This window comes from Podarcis vaucheri (assembly GCF_965113315.1).
Source record: "Podarcis vaucheri genome assembly, chromosome: 10".
Taxonomy (NCBI): Eukaryota; Metazoa; Chordata; class Lepidosauria; order Squamata; family Lacertidae; genus Podarcis; species Podarcis vaucheri.
In genome coordinates this window covers 14,015,650-14,027,420 of record NC_138748.1, presented here as the reverse complement: position 1 = coordinate 14,027,420, position 11,771 = coordinate 14,015,650, and the positions used below count along the sequence as shown (strand labels likewise).

Below are 11,771 nucleotides of genomic sequence, written 5' to 3'. Positions count from 1 at the left end.
TTTATCCAGAATTGTATTCTGTTAATCTGCATTGTGTACACCCAGATTTCAATATGTTTCAATGCAGCATTTTGATAGAATCACAATAATGGAAAATGAGGGTTCTAGCATGTGTGAGGGAGCTCCAGCTCAGGGAAGTTTATAGGGATGGAGATATGGCTGTAGCCAGTGAATTTTTTCCTCTAGCCCCAGCACCTAGGGTGTCGTTTACTGTGTATAAATCAGGTTGTTTGAACAGAGCTTTTACTAAAGATAGAAGACTCTTAGTCAGTGAGAGAAGGCTTGCTAATTTAATTGTGAAAGCAGAGAAGTATACTGAGCTTCATAGACTGAGAAACACAAATTTGTTTTGGGTTTTTTAATTGCACATTTTTTTCTTCCTCATCAGCAATTTGTGATACTTATAAAGCTTATAAGAGGACATCTACTGTCTTATATTTCCTGGCTATGAGGTAAAGGGAGAGAGGTTTTTTTAAAAAGAAGAAGAAAGAAAAAGAAACACAGAAACAACAACAACAGAACTATTTATTATTTCAATTAGACTTCCGGAACAGGAACACAAGCAACTTTCTTCTCGAATAGTTAGTGAGCAATTGGGATTAGAATTTATTTTTCAAAAATGCCATTTGTGAAGCAAAGATACTTTGAGCTGGGGAATAAATCAGACAGATCATTAGCATGAAAGCTTTGAAATGAACCGCAACAGAAATCTGTACACATACAGAAAGTTAAAGTCAGGCATAATAATGATATTGTGAGGATGCTAAACTCCTAAAGGAATTATCTCCATTTTATTTGAAGTGGTATACACCAGAAAGACCAAATTCATGGATGGTTGACACATTTGGAGTTCCCAAATTATTATTCTTGATTATTTATTATATCATTCTTCATTTGAAGAATGCATATATATATATATATGGCAAAATATGCTGCCCGCAATATCCACCTTCACTCTGCCTAATGATGAAAAGCCTAAGCCATGGGTGGGCAATCCTGTTTCAGCCTGAGACCCACAATATCTTCAAGGGAGCAGATGTTAGTGGAAAGAGAGGCTGGAAGCAAAAATGGGCAGCCAAAGGAATGTGAATGTTAACTTAGTACATTCAATTAGTTTCTACACACACTCAGACACCCCTCTCTATCCTTCATCTGGAGGAGCAAGAGGCAATATCAGAGTTCAATGACACACTCCAGCCAGCTAAAAACACTCAAGGAAGGTGTCAAACATAGTTTGTGAAGGGTGTGGCCTGGGAAAAGTGGGTGTGGCTGGGGAGGGGTGTGGCCTGTGGAGACTCCCAAGGGCCAGATAGAGAGATTTGGAATGGCACATTTGAGACTCCCTTGCATAAGCAAAGGCAGGAAATTGTGGGAAACTGAAATAGATCTCTTTTTTCTGAGTCATACAGACCGATGCCATACAGACTGATGCAGCAGTTTCACCCTCAAAGCCCTAGCCGTGAAGTAGACTCCACACACAAGGCTTTTAAGATGACTCTTTTCTTAGAGGATGGCAACTATTAAAAGCAGTAATGTGCAGATATACGAAGTCCAATGCAATGTCTTTCACTCTCTTGAGCCCAAGAGAGGGTCTTCTTGCTTCTAAAACTCCTTTGAAGCAGCCCATAAATTATAACCTGTCTGCCCTCACCAGCTCCTCTGAGCAGCACGTTCTTGGAGTCTGCAAAACTCAGTGCAACAACCAGCCAATCTCTAATTCCCACCCCTTCTATCACTACCCAACACACACATACTCACATTTAAAGGTAATGATTTTAAAGGTAACAAATTCAGCATTTCTGTGACCTGGATTGGAGTCAGAAGATTTTCCAGCTGTTACATTACATTGCATGGGTTTTCTTTTCCCCCAATACAATTTATTCTCTGCAAATTATATTTTGTGCTCCGAGGCCCCCAAGCCCTTCCCCCAAGTAAATAACTTCACACTGACATGTAATTTTGGTTTAAGTTATTGGGCAAAATTTAGGCCACAACTTTATTGATTACAGCAAGGTGCTACTGGAAGGATTTTTTTTATTTTGACTATGGCAGACCAACACGGCTACCTATCTGTAACTGATTACAGCAAAGTGAGTGGTATTGGCTTAGGCATTGGCAACTGACTATAACTGACTCCTGCCTCTCTGGCAGGTAGTCTGGAAGGGTAAACACCAAACGAGGGAGAAACATCAATGAAAATCAACTGCTCACTCCGGGGTTCCGGGGTCCTGGCATGGCCCTAGCCCCTCCAGCAGACTTCGGATGAGATCCAGGACCCCCAGATTCCTTTACTCTTATTCATGTAGGGGCAGGTGATGGCAGACCTCCCCTCCCACACACCTCACTAAGCCAATGCCTAACCGCCAAACCTTACAAAGTTGTGGCGATTGCTAAGGGGGTAGGCGAAAACCAAGTGGCCAGTGCCAATTTGCCAAATGGAAAAAAAATTCCTACCCGGCCCCTGTTCCAAAACAGGCTGACCAACCAATATCCGAAGCAAGTCCAAAGCAGCAACATCAACAATTAGGGACAGGAGAGTGGGTGTTTGGCAGCAAGTGCCTCAGCTACGTCGCACTGCCACTTTTAAAGCTCCCCCCAATCACGCCACCTGCATCGGATTGGCTCAAACGGCCTGGCGTGATTGTGGGGCCCACAGACAAGGCCTAGGGCATGCCCCCCACCTATAACCCAGTGGGGAGGGGGTGTCTCAGGGACCCGTACACAACCAGGACCCTCATTAAGGAGGATCCCATTTCTAATAAATACGGTACCAGTACAAATACTAACAAGATCCAGATTCAGTACTGTAAGTTCTTACGTTTTCTGATGCACTTAGTGTAATTCAACAAAGAACTGGCGTCCTTCTCTAAAAGTTATTCCAAATAAGATTCAGGGCATTAAGTTCACAATTTATCTTCAGATCACTTAAAAAAGAAAGATCTATCATGTGTAGGAAGGAGTTATCAGAGGGAGGCATAAAATAAGGAAGAGGAAAATATATTACCAGGAGCCTTGAACGTATGGGATAGGGCAATATATAAATGTGGAGGAACTGTTGTGTTAACACCCAATGATTACGGTTACCTTTACAAGGCGCTGGCATTATTGGAAGGCAAACCTTTGCGAAAGAATTTGATGCAGCATCAACCTGCCTGAAGACAGGTGTGTTATAGTTAGATTGATGCATTTCCCCAAAGGTATACCATTCATAATTAATACCTAAATTAATTCCAGTGCTACTAACAAGCACATTTGGTGGAAGCTGATAATTATCTGCAGCATTGTATTTAAACACTTTGAACACCCAGGGAAGTGAGCGATGAGTCATCAACTCTTTTCTGAAAAGAGATCATGCTTACGAGCACATGGCAATTAATAAACCGCATCTTAATTGCCACCTGCAACTGACTTCTAGATCCAGTTGTTCATTCCTCTTGGTAGTATAAGGTATCTTTTGTTCTACAGAACCTTATTACACGTCATTGTCACTTTTCTTTCTTTGCTGTCACAGATTCCAATAGGAGTGACAGGAGCAATGATACGAATGATCGTATTTCATGGGTTGCTTTCAAGGCGGCATTGACAGGGGTGCAAATCCAGTGCCATATGGCACATTTCTCTTGTATAAAACTTACATCTTAGCATATGGCTTTTCTTTCTTTTCTCCCCCCCCCCTTTTTCTTCTTCTTTATTTCTGGGTCAACAGTTTCTTTAGTCTTGACAGCAACAACAACATTTACACTGTTTGTTAAACAAATTAAAGTACAGTTGCAATGCGAGAGAGCTTTACATAGAAACTCTTGTCATTTCCAATATTAAAAGTGTCAGAACAACACTGTTGTTGGGATTGAGGATGAAACCCTGTATGCTGGTAAACTAAACATCTACGGTAAATATTGGAAGCATTGCAGCGGGGACTGATTGATGGATGGCCAATATTGATAATCTTTTTAAAAATTATTTTTGAGGCAGCTCTGGGGTTTAGGTGAGCCTAGAGTTGAGAGATCAGCTGTTGTGCTTATGGAGAGAACACGATAGCTGCCCTTTGTGTGGCGAGTTCCCGCCTCCCCCATAGGAATAAAGACACTTGACACAGTTATTTTAGGTTAATGGGCAAAATTAGGCCACAACTTTATTGGTTACAGGTGATGAGAGGTATTGGCTTAGGCATTGGTCCTATCAGACTATCCGGCTTCAGCCTGTTTGCATGAAGACCAGGAAGGGTTAACACCAGCAGGGGGAGCCCTGCTGATGCACATCAACTAGGCACTCCCCCGGGGTCACCGCTTGGGGGCGTGCCTTGGGCCCCCACCTCCATAGGCTTCAGACAGGGCCATGCCCCCCCCCCCGATATCCTTTATTGGACTACCCTTCAATATCCAGGGGAGGTGATGGCACTTCCTCCCCCCATCCCCCTCATACCCATACCAATGCCTAACCACCAATACTGAGGAAGTTGTGACGATTTGCTACGAGGTAGGCGAAAAACCAAATGGCCGGTGCCAATTTGCCAAGTGGAAAAAATTCCTACCAGGCCCCTTAACGGCAACCAACCGAAGCCCATAGCAAGGTCAGAAGGGGAACCTTGAAGGGCGGGCGGGTGGGAAACCAAAGCAGGTGAGTGGCCAAGGAGGGAGATCCCTGGCTGCGCCTGCCTTATATGGAGCAGGCCACACACTCTGGGCCAGCCGATTGGCTGGCCAGGGGATGATGCGGCCAAGGATTCCTCTAATAGCACGGAGGCTGAGAGGCAGCCCCCGTGCATGTGTTGGGGGCGTAAAGCCCGCCACACCACCTCCTCCCGAGGTCGGAAGTGGCTTTAACAGAGAAACTACAGTGACCTTCGGAAAAACCAAACCTGGGTTTGCCCAGATATAATACAATGGGAAGGAGGATTGTTTGAATTCTAGGAGAGAATCAGCTACAGGTCTGAATGAAGAGGAAGTGGTAGCGATGGATTGGTGGTTATTGGCAACAGAGAATCAAGGGAGAGATGTTTCACATTAATTAGAGGAAGGACTATAGAGGTAGAGACCATGCTTTGCATTCAGAAATTCCCAACTTCAATTCCTGGCAATTCCAAGTAGTGTAAGGAAGATGCATGTCTGAAAATCTGGAGAGCCATTGTTAGTCATTATAGACCAGCCTTGTCCAATCTGGTACCCTCCTGATCAAACTTGGGTCTCCAGCTGTTTTTGGACTACAACTCCCATCATCCCTGACCACTAGTCCTGCTAGCTAGGGATAATGGGAGTTGGATCTCCAGCTGTTTTGGACTACAACTCCCACCATCCCTAGCTAGCAGTACTAGTAGTCAGTGGTGATGGGAACTGTAGTAAAAAACAGCTGGAGACCCAAGTTTGGGAAACACTGCTCCAGATGTTGTTGGATTCCAACGCTTATCAGCCCAAGCCTACAAGACTAATGAGAGCTGCAGTCCAAACCATCAAGATGGCAGCAGTTTATGGGTGTCTGGTCTAGCCAATTCTGAGCTAGATAAGTCATTGGTCTGACTCCCAGTATAAGGCATAACCACCAGTTCTCCCCTGCCAATGTCACAATGCAGCTACAGTATTGGAAATCCTGTGTTTGCAACATATAATACGACGATGAGTGTCTAGTAAACAGTCAAAACACCCAGCTGAAGTTTTATGGCTGTCATTTTGGGGTGATCATTTACTCACCGCAATTCCATTCTACAATAATAACCAGAGACTGTTCCATTCTTATAACGGTCGGGACATGCAGCATATTTTGTGAAAATACACCGTGTGTTAGCAAGGTTCCTTTTGCAAGGCAGCCCTAATTAAAGGCTGAGTCAATCTCTGTGCCTTTGCTGGCGGTGAGCATTAAAATATGTTTTGTGCCTTAATCCGGATGACAGGGGAAAGGAATGGTTTCTAATACATCTTTCTCTCTTTCTTTTTCATTCTGATTGTGCTGAGGCAGTGGCAATGCTGGAAGGAACGGTGGTTTGTGGAAATGTGCTAAGAGGCCAGATATGAAAAAGAGTGATTTTAACGACTACACCTTGTGGCTAGACAGGAATCAAATTACCTTTGAGGAGATAACATCGAAGCCTTATAAATCAAGACAAAATACCGATTTTCTAGAGAAGGAAATATACGGCTTCCACAAGACCAGCTGAGCAGAGGGGAGAATGCACTTAAGGTAATTTCTTTTGAAATAACTTGAAGTAGGGTTAACAGATTCTTAATATGACGCAAGTGAAATGCAGCATGTACAACTGGTAATCGGAATCCTATTTTCTGAGAATTGGAAAGTATCTCCTTTCTCAAGGTCACAAGTGACCTTCACATCAAACAGAGTCTCCGGATGGAAAATGCTAGACATAATGTTTCTGGATTGTGGAAAGCAAATTGCCATGGCAATAGGTGGGCTAATATATAAATATTTGGATGAATCATGCAGTGAACATAAGATCAGACCAAAGGCTCACTTATTCAGCATTCTGTTCCCACAGTGGCCAACTAGACGCCAATGAGGAGCCCACAAACAGCAGCACTCACCTCACCTGTGATTCCATCTGCTGATTTTCAGAGGTGAAACTCCTCAAATATTGGAGGTAATGGCAAATAGAAGGGGAAGAAATGGAGGCAGTGAGAGATTTTACTTTCTTGGGCTCCGTGATCACTGCAGATGGTGACATCAGTCACGAAATTATAAGACACCTGCTCCTTGGGAGAAAGGTGATGGCAAACCTAGACAGCATCTTAAAAAGCAGAGACATCACCTTGCCAACAAAGGTCCGTATAGTTAAAGCCATGGTTTTCCCAGTAGTGACATATGGAAGTAGGAGCTGGACCATAAAGAAGGCTGATCGCCGAATAATTGATGCTTTTGAATTATGGTGCTGGAGGAGACTCTGGAGAGTCCCATGGACTGCAAGAAGATCCAACCTATCCATTCTGAAGGAAATCAGCCCTGAGTGCTCACTGGAAGGACAGATCCTGAAGCTGAGGCTCCAATATTTTGGCCACCTCATGAGAAGAGAAGACTCCCTGGAAAAGACCCTGATGTTGGGAAAGATGGAAGGCACAAGGAGAAGGGGACGACAGAGGACGAGATGGTTGGGCAGTGTTCTCGAAGCTACCAGCATGAGTCTGACCAAACTGCGGGAGGCAGTGGAAGACAGGAGTGCCTGGCGTGCTCTGGTCCATGGGGTCACGAAGAGCCGGACACGACTAAACGACTAAACAACAACAATGCGCAGCCATCATGGCTATAGGCTATTGGCAGTTGCCTGGGGAGAGATCCACCAGGGCTCCAGTTGCATCCAGACATGCCCGTTGATATTAAACAAACTATCCTGTTTAAAGTGTGCAGCCATTTCAGTCTTCAATGCAGTGAGACGAAACCTACTCTGTGACTGACAGTTCCCTAGCAGCGAGGCTTTTCCTTTACACGCAGATATAATTGTTTTGCAATGTAACTACAAGAGAGAAGATTTTCATAAACATCTGTTGCGGAACAATAGTGCTTTGAAATGCAAGAATGCATTCTCTCACCATAAAATTAAACATTCCAGATGAAGAGGAAGCTTGGAAAGTGACGTGCATGGTTGTCCTAAATAAAGTCAGTAAAGCCACTTCCGAGCTGGAGAGGAGATGGGGTTAAGGGCTTCATGCCCCTCCCCCACGCATGCGGGGGCTGGCGTACAGCCCCGCGATACTGGGCAATCCTCGAACTCGTCATCCCCCTGGCCAGCCAATCGGCTGGCCCAGGGGGCGTGGCCCGCCCTACTTAGCGTCGGCGCAGCTGAGGATCTCCCTCTTTCCTCGCCGTGCTCCAGCTGATCGGGTTTTCCCATCCCCCCACCCGTTAGGTTAGGCTCTATGACATTGCTATGGACTTTGGTTGGTCGCTGTCAAGGGGCCTGGTAGGAATTTTTGCCATTTGGCAAATTGGCACCAGCCATTTGGTTTTTTGCCTGCCTCGTAGCAAATGTCACAACTTCCTGGGCATTGGTGCTTAGGCATTGGTAGGGGTGTTGTTATGCAGATAACAAGGGTGGGGGGAAGGAAGCGCCATCACCTTCCCCCCAAATCGAAGGGTAGTCTGGTAAAGGATTCCGGGGGGCGTGGCCTTGTCCTAAGCCTATGGAGGTGTGGGCCTAAGGCACGCCCCCGAGCGGTGACCCCAGGGGAGCTCCTAGTTGATGTGCATCAGCAGGACTCCGCCTACTGGTGGTTAACCCTTGCCCGTCTTCAACCAAGTGGGCTGAAGCCGGTTAGCTGATAGGACCAATGCCTAAGCCAATACCTCTCAATTCCTGTAATCAATTAAGTTGTGGCCTAATTTGACCCATTAACCTTAAACTCTGGTGTCTTGTGTCTATTTCTGAGGGGGGGGAGGTGGGAACTCACCACACAAATGGTTACACTTTGCTCACTGCTTAGTCCTCTAATAGTTCCTGGCACCTGCATCAATTGACTACTCCTCTTGACTCGTCAGATCTGGTATGTCCCACCCCCTAAGGTCATTGTCACAGTTCAGGCAATGGGATAGCATTTGGAGCTGTGGATTTGGAAACAGCACCCCACACCCTGAGCACAAGGCAATGTCCTTGCCCAGATATTGATGGAATAGATTCAAATCAGGTCCATCTATTCAATTTGAAGGATCCCCATTTGTGGTCCTATTTTTGGAGTTCATTTCTTAAAGACTGTGAATGCTAAAGTCTGATGCACCTTTAGGTTCTGTCATCGTTTTGATAACACCATAATCTGTAATAATAATAATTTTATTATTTGTACTCCACCTATATGACTGGGTTGCCACAGCCACTCTGAGCAGCTCACAGCATACGGTATATAAAAACATAACAAAACATTAAACATTAAAAACATTTTTTTAAAACTACAGAGGGCTGCAATCTCTGTAGAGATTGTTGGGGCAGGGCAACGGGGCAATTAATCATGGAAACCAACCAAAGGTTTCTAGTCCATGCTCTGTTTCTGAAGATCCACTCAAATATTTTGGGATCTACACATCTTGCAAACTTTGGATTGATCTTCATCACACACACACACACACACACACACACAGCGAGAGAGAGAGAGAGAGAGAGAGAGAGAGAGAGAGAGAGAGAGAGAGAGTGTGTTGGTATTTCTGGTGAAATTGCTCAAAATGAAAATGCTTTAAAATGGCTCAGTTATAAACTAGGTGCAAAGTCATTGACTGCCCATCACTATTTTCATTATTCTTTGATTGTGGGGAAAAGTACCAATAGAGACTTGTGGATAAGGTGTAGCAATGGCACAACAGGACTAGGACAGAGTAGATATTTTGCTAATGTGAAGATGGTGCTGAAAAGCTGCTACTGAGGCCATAATTAAGTTGTAACATGAAAGTTTGCCTTAAGGATAATTGAAATCACTATGTTTGCTTGAGGTGATATTATTGCTTACAAACATAAAAAGGAGCAGACTATTTTTGCACACTAATAATACAAAGCTTAAGGTAACAGCTATAATGTCTACTCTAACCAATTTGGCCTTATGGGCATGAATGCAAAAATAATTTGGGACGCTTTCCAAAGTTAATCAGAATTTGCAATATTGTTCTCATTAAACTGCAAGCAAACTAGTTACGCTGTGAGTGTAACCATGGAAATAAGAAGATGTGACACAAGGCGAAGTGTGTTAAAATGAAGGCCATTTTATTCAAATTATAAACAAATGAAAAGCCCCTGATGTTGGGACAGATTGAGGGCACAAAGAGAAGGGGACGACAGAGGATGAGATGGTTGGACAGTGTTCTCGAAACTACCAGCATGAGTTTGACCAAGCTGCGGGAGACAGTGGAAGACAGGAGGGCCTGTGTGCTCTGGTCCATGGGGTCACGATGAGTCAGCCATGACTAATCAACTAAACAACAACATCTGCAGGGGGACATTCTGTGCAGGTAACTAATCAACTACCAATCCAAGTGAGACATGCCCTCTCCCTTAAGCAGCCCTCATTTGTGTCAGTAGGGTGGCTTTCTTGATCTTGTAGGACCTTTCCTACAATACTGTTCCCCAAGGTGATCCTTACCATCCCAACAGGCCTCCCAACATTGGAAGGAAGCATCAGGATTTCTGCCTCTAAAGGTGCCTAAGGATGCTCTCCTATGGAAACAAGAATTACCGATGAAAGAAGAATGGCAGATGAAATTAATGGACTATGTAGAATTAGACAAGATGACAGGAAGGATCTGAAACCTGCGGGACCAGAGATTCTCAGAGGACTGGAGTAAATACTTGAACTATTTGAAAAGCAGTTGTAATAAACAGATTATGCTAGCAGGACTGCAAGAAGTTTTGTAAGGAGGATTATGTGAAATATTGCAGAGAAGAAGATTTTGAAGGGAGTTATTAGTTAAGGACAATTAAAAGTAATAGGGAAATTAAGAAATGTAGGCTAAGTGATAAAGACTGAAAAATCTTCAGATGTGGTTGATGGAAGTCCAAAATATTGTATAAGGTAAGAAAATCTCTCCTAACCTTACTCTACCTGTTAGATTCCCACATTACCTGCCACTGAAGAGGAAAAGCTTAGCCCCTCACCCCCTACCTGCTGAGAGTAAAGTTATACAGGTCATTCTACCAAGAAAATATCATTGCTCCAATTGGACAAGTGAATTTCACCTGGCTTATGGGAACCAGTCCTTGTATATTTCATCTCAAGAGAATGCATAGTGTTGCCCTCATTGCTAGGCAGGTTGATACAGATCTCCCCATTCACTTTCACCCTTGCCTAATGATGTCATTTAGAGTCACCATCTCCCCTCCACACCCTTCTGGTCAAAATATCCGACCAAACTATGGTCACTTCCAGCCAATAATGCCGAAAAGCACAAAATCCAAGCATGCCAGCATTTGCCCTTCAAGATCCCCAAATGGTTACCACCCTAATGAACCATTAACAGGTGAGGGGTCTCCTCAGGAGACGAAGGTTGAACCATGTTGAAAAAAGGTATTTTACAACTGCTCAGTTACTGAACTATTGCAAACCCAGTGCTAATGGGATTTTGTGACTGGTCCATGCAGCCATACTCTGGCCACATATGAGCACTCTTGCCCTCCAACCACCTATGAACAGGAATCAATATTTTGACAATGTAAGTATCATAGAATCATGCTGATTCTTTGGGGACATAACAGAAGACCAGGATGCCCAAGGTCTGAATACCTGCTCTGTTGGGTACCCCAGGTACTCTGCAGTTGATGTATCCCAATCTGAAGGGAATAGGCGATGGCTTGGTTGGGGTCCCCACTGAACAAGGTCGGATGAGTTGGAGGGAGCTGAGAGTAACAGAGGAGCAAGCTTATGCATTATGACATCAGGGAACAACAGAAGGGCAGGAAGTTTGACCCTGCTCCCCACCCCCACAATTCTAATAAGGTGAGTAACAAAGCCTGAATAGAACTGAACAGATCAATGGAGGATTCTTAATGCTTTCCAAAACAAGACTGGGAAACTTGGAACTTTGGGGTCTCAGCTAAGGAGAATTCAGATAAAGAGAATGCCAGGAACATGCCTCTTCAACCATATAATTGAAAAGGATTGTCTAAAAAGATGAGAATGTAGAAAGGGGTGGAAACAGTACTTTACTCGAGACTTTCTTAACAACCTCTCAATGAAAAGGTCACACTTGTACAATCAGATTGAACAAGCATGTTCATCTGTTTCAACAACGCTGGCAGATGTTTCATGGGTGTGTTTTTTCTTTTCTTTTGGGGAAACTGGACAGTGAGGGAGTGATTT

The 11,771-nt window shown here is 44.1% G+C and overlaps 1 long non-coding RNA gene across 1 annotated transcript; it reads right to left on the bottom strand.

Moving 5' to 3' along the window:
• Positions 1–551: 551 nt before the first annotated feature.
• LOC309541797 lies at positions 552–11,292 on the bottom strand. Its single transcript, XR_014223945.1, has 4 exons — positions 11,196–11,292; positions 2,819–2,924; positions 1,759–1,806; positions 552–649 (listed from the first exon to the last, which is right to left on the bottom strand). It is a non-coding gene; the product is annotated as an uncharacterized lncRNA (long non-coding RNA).
• Positions 11,293–11,771: the final 479 nt, after the last annotated feature.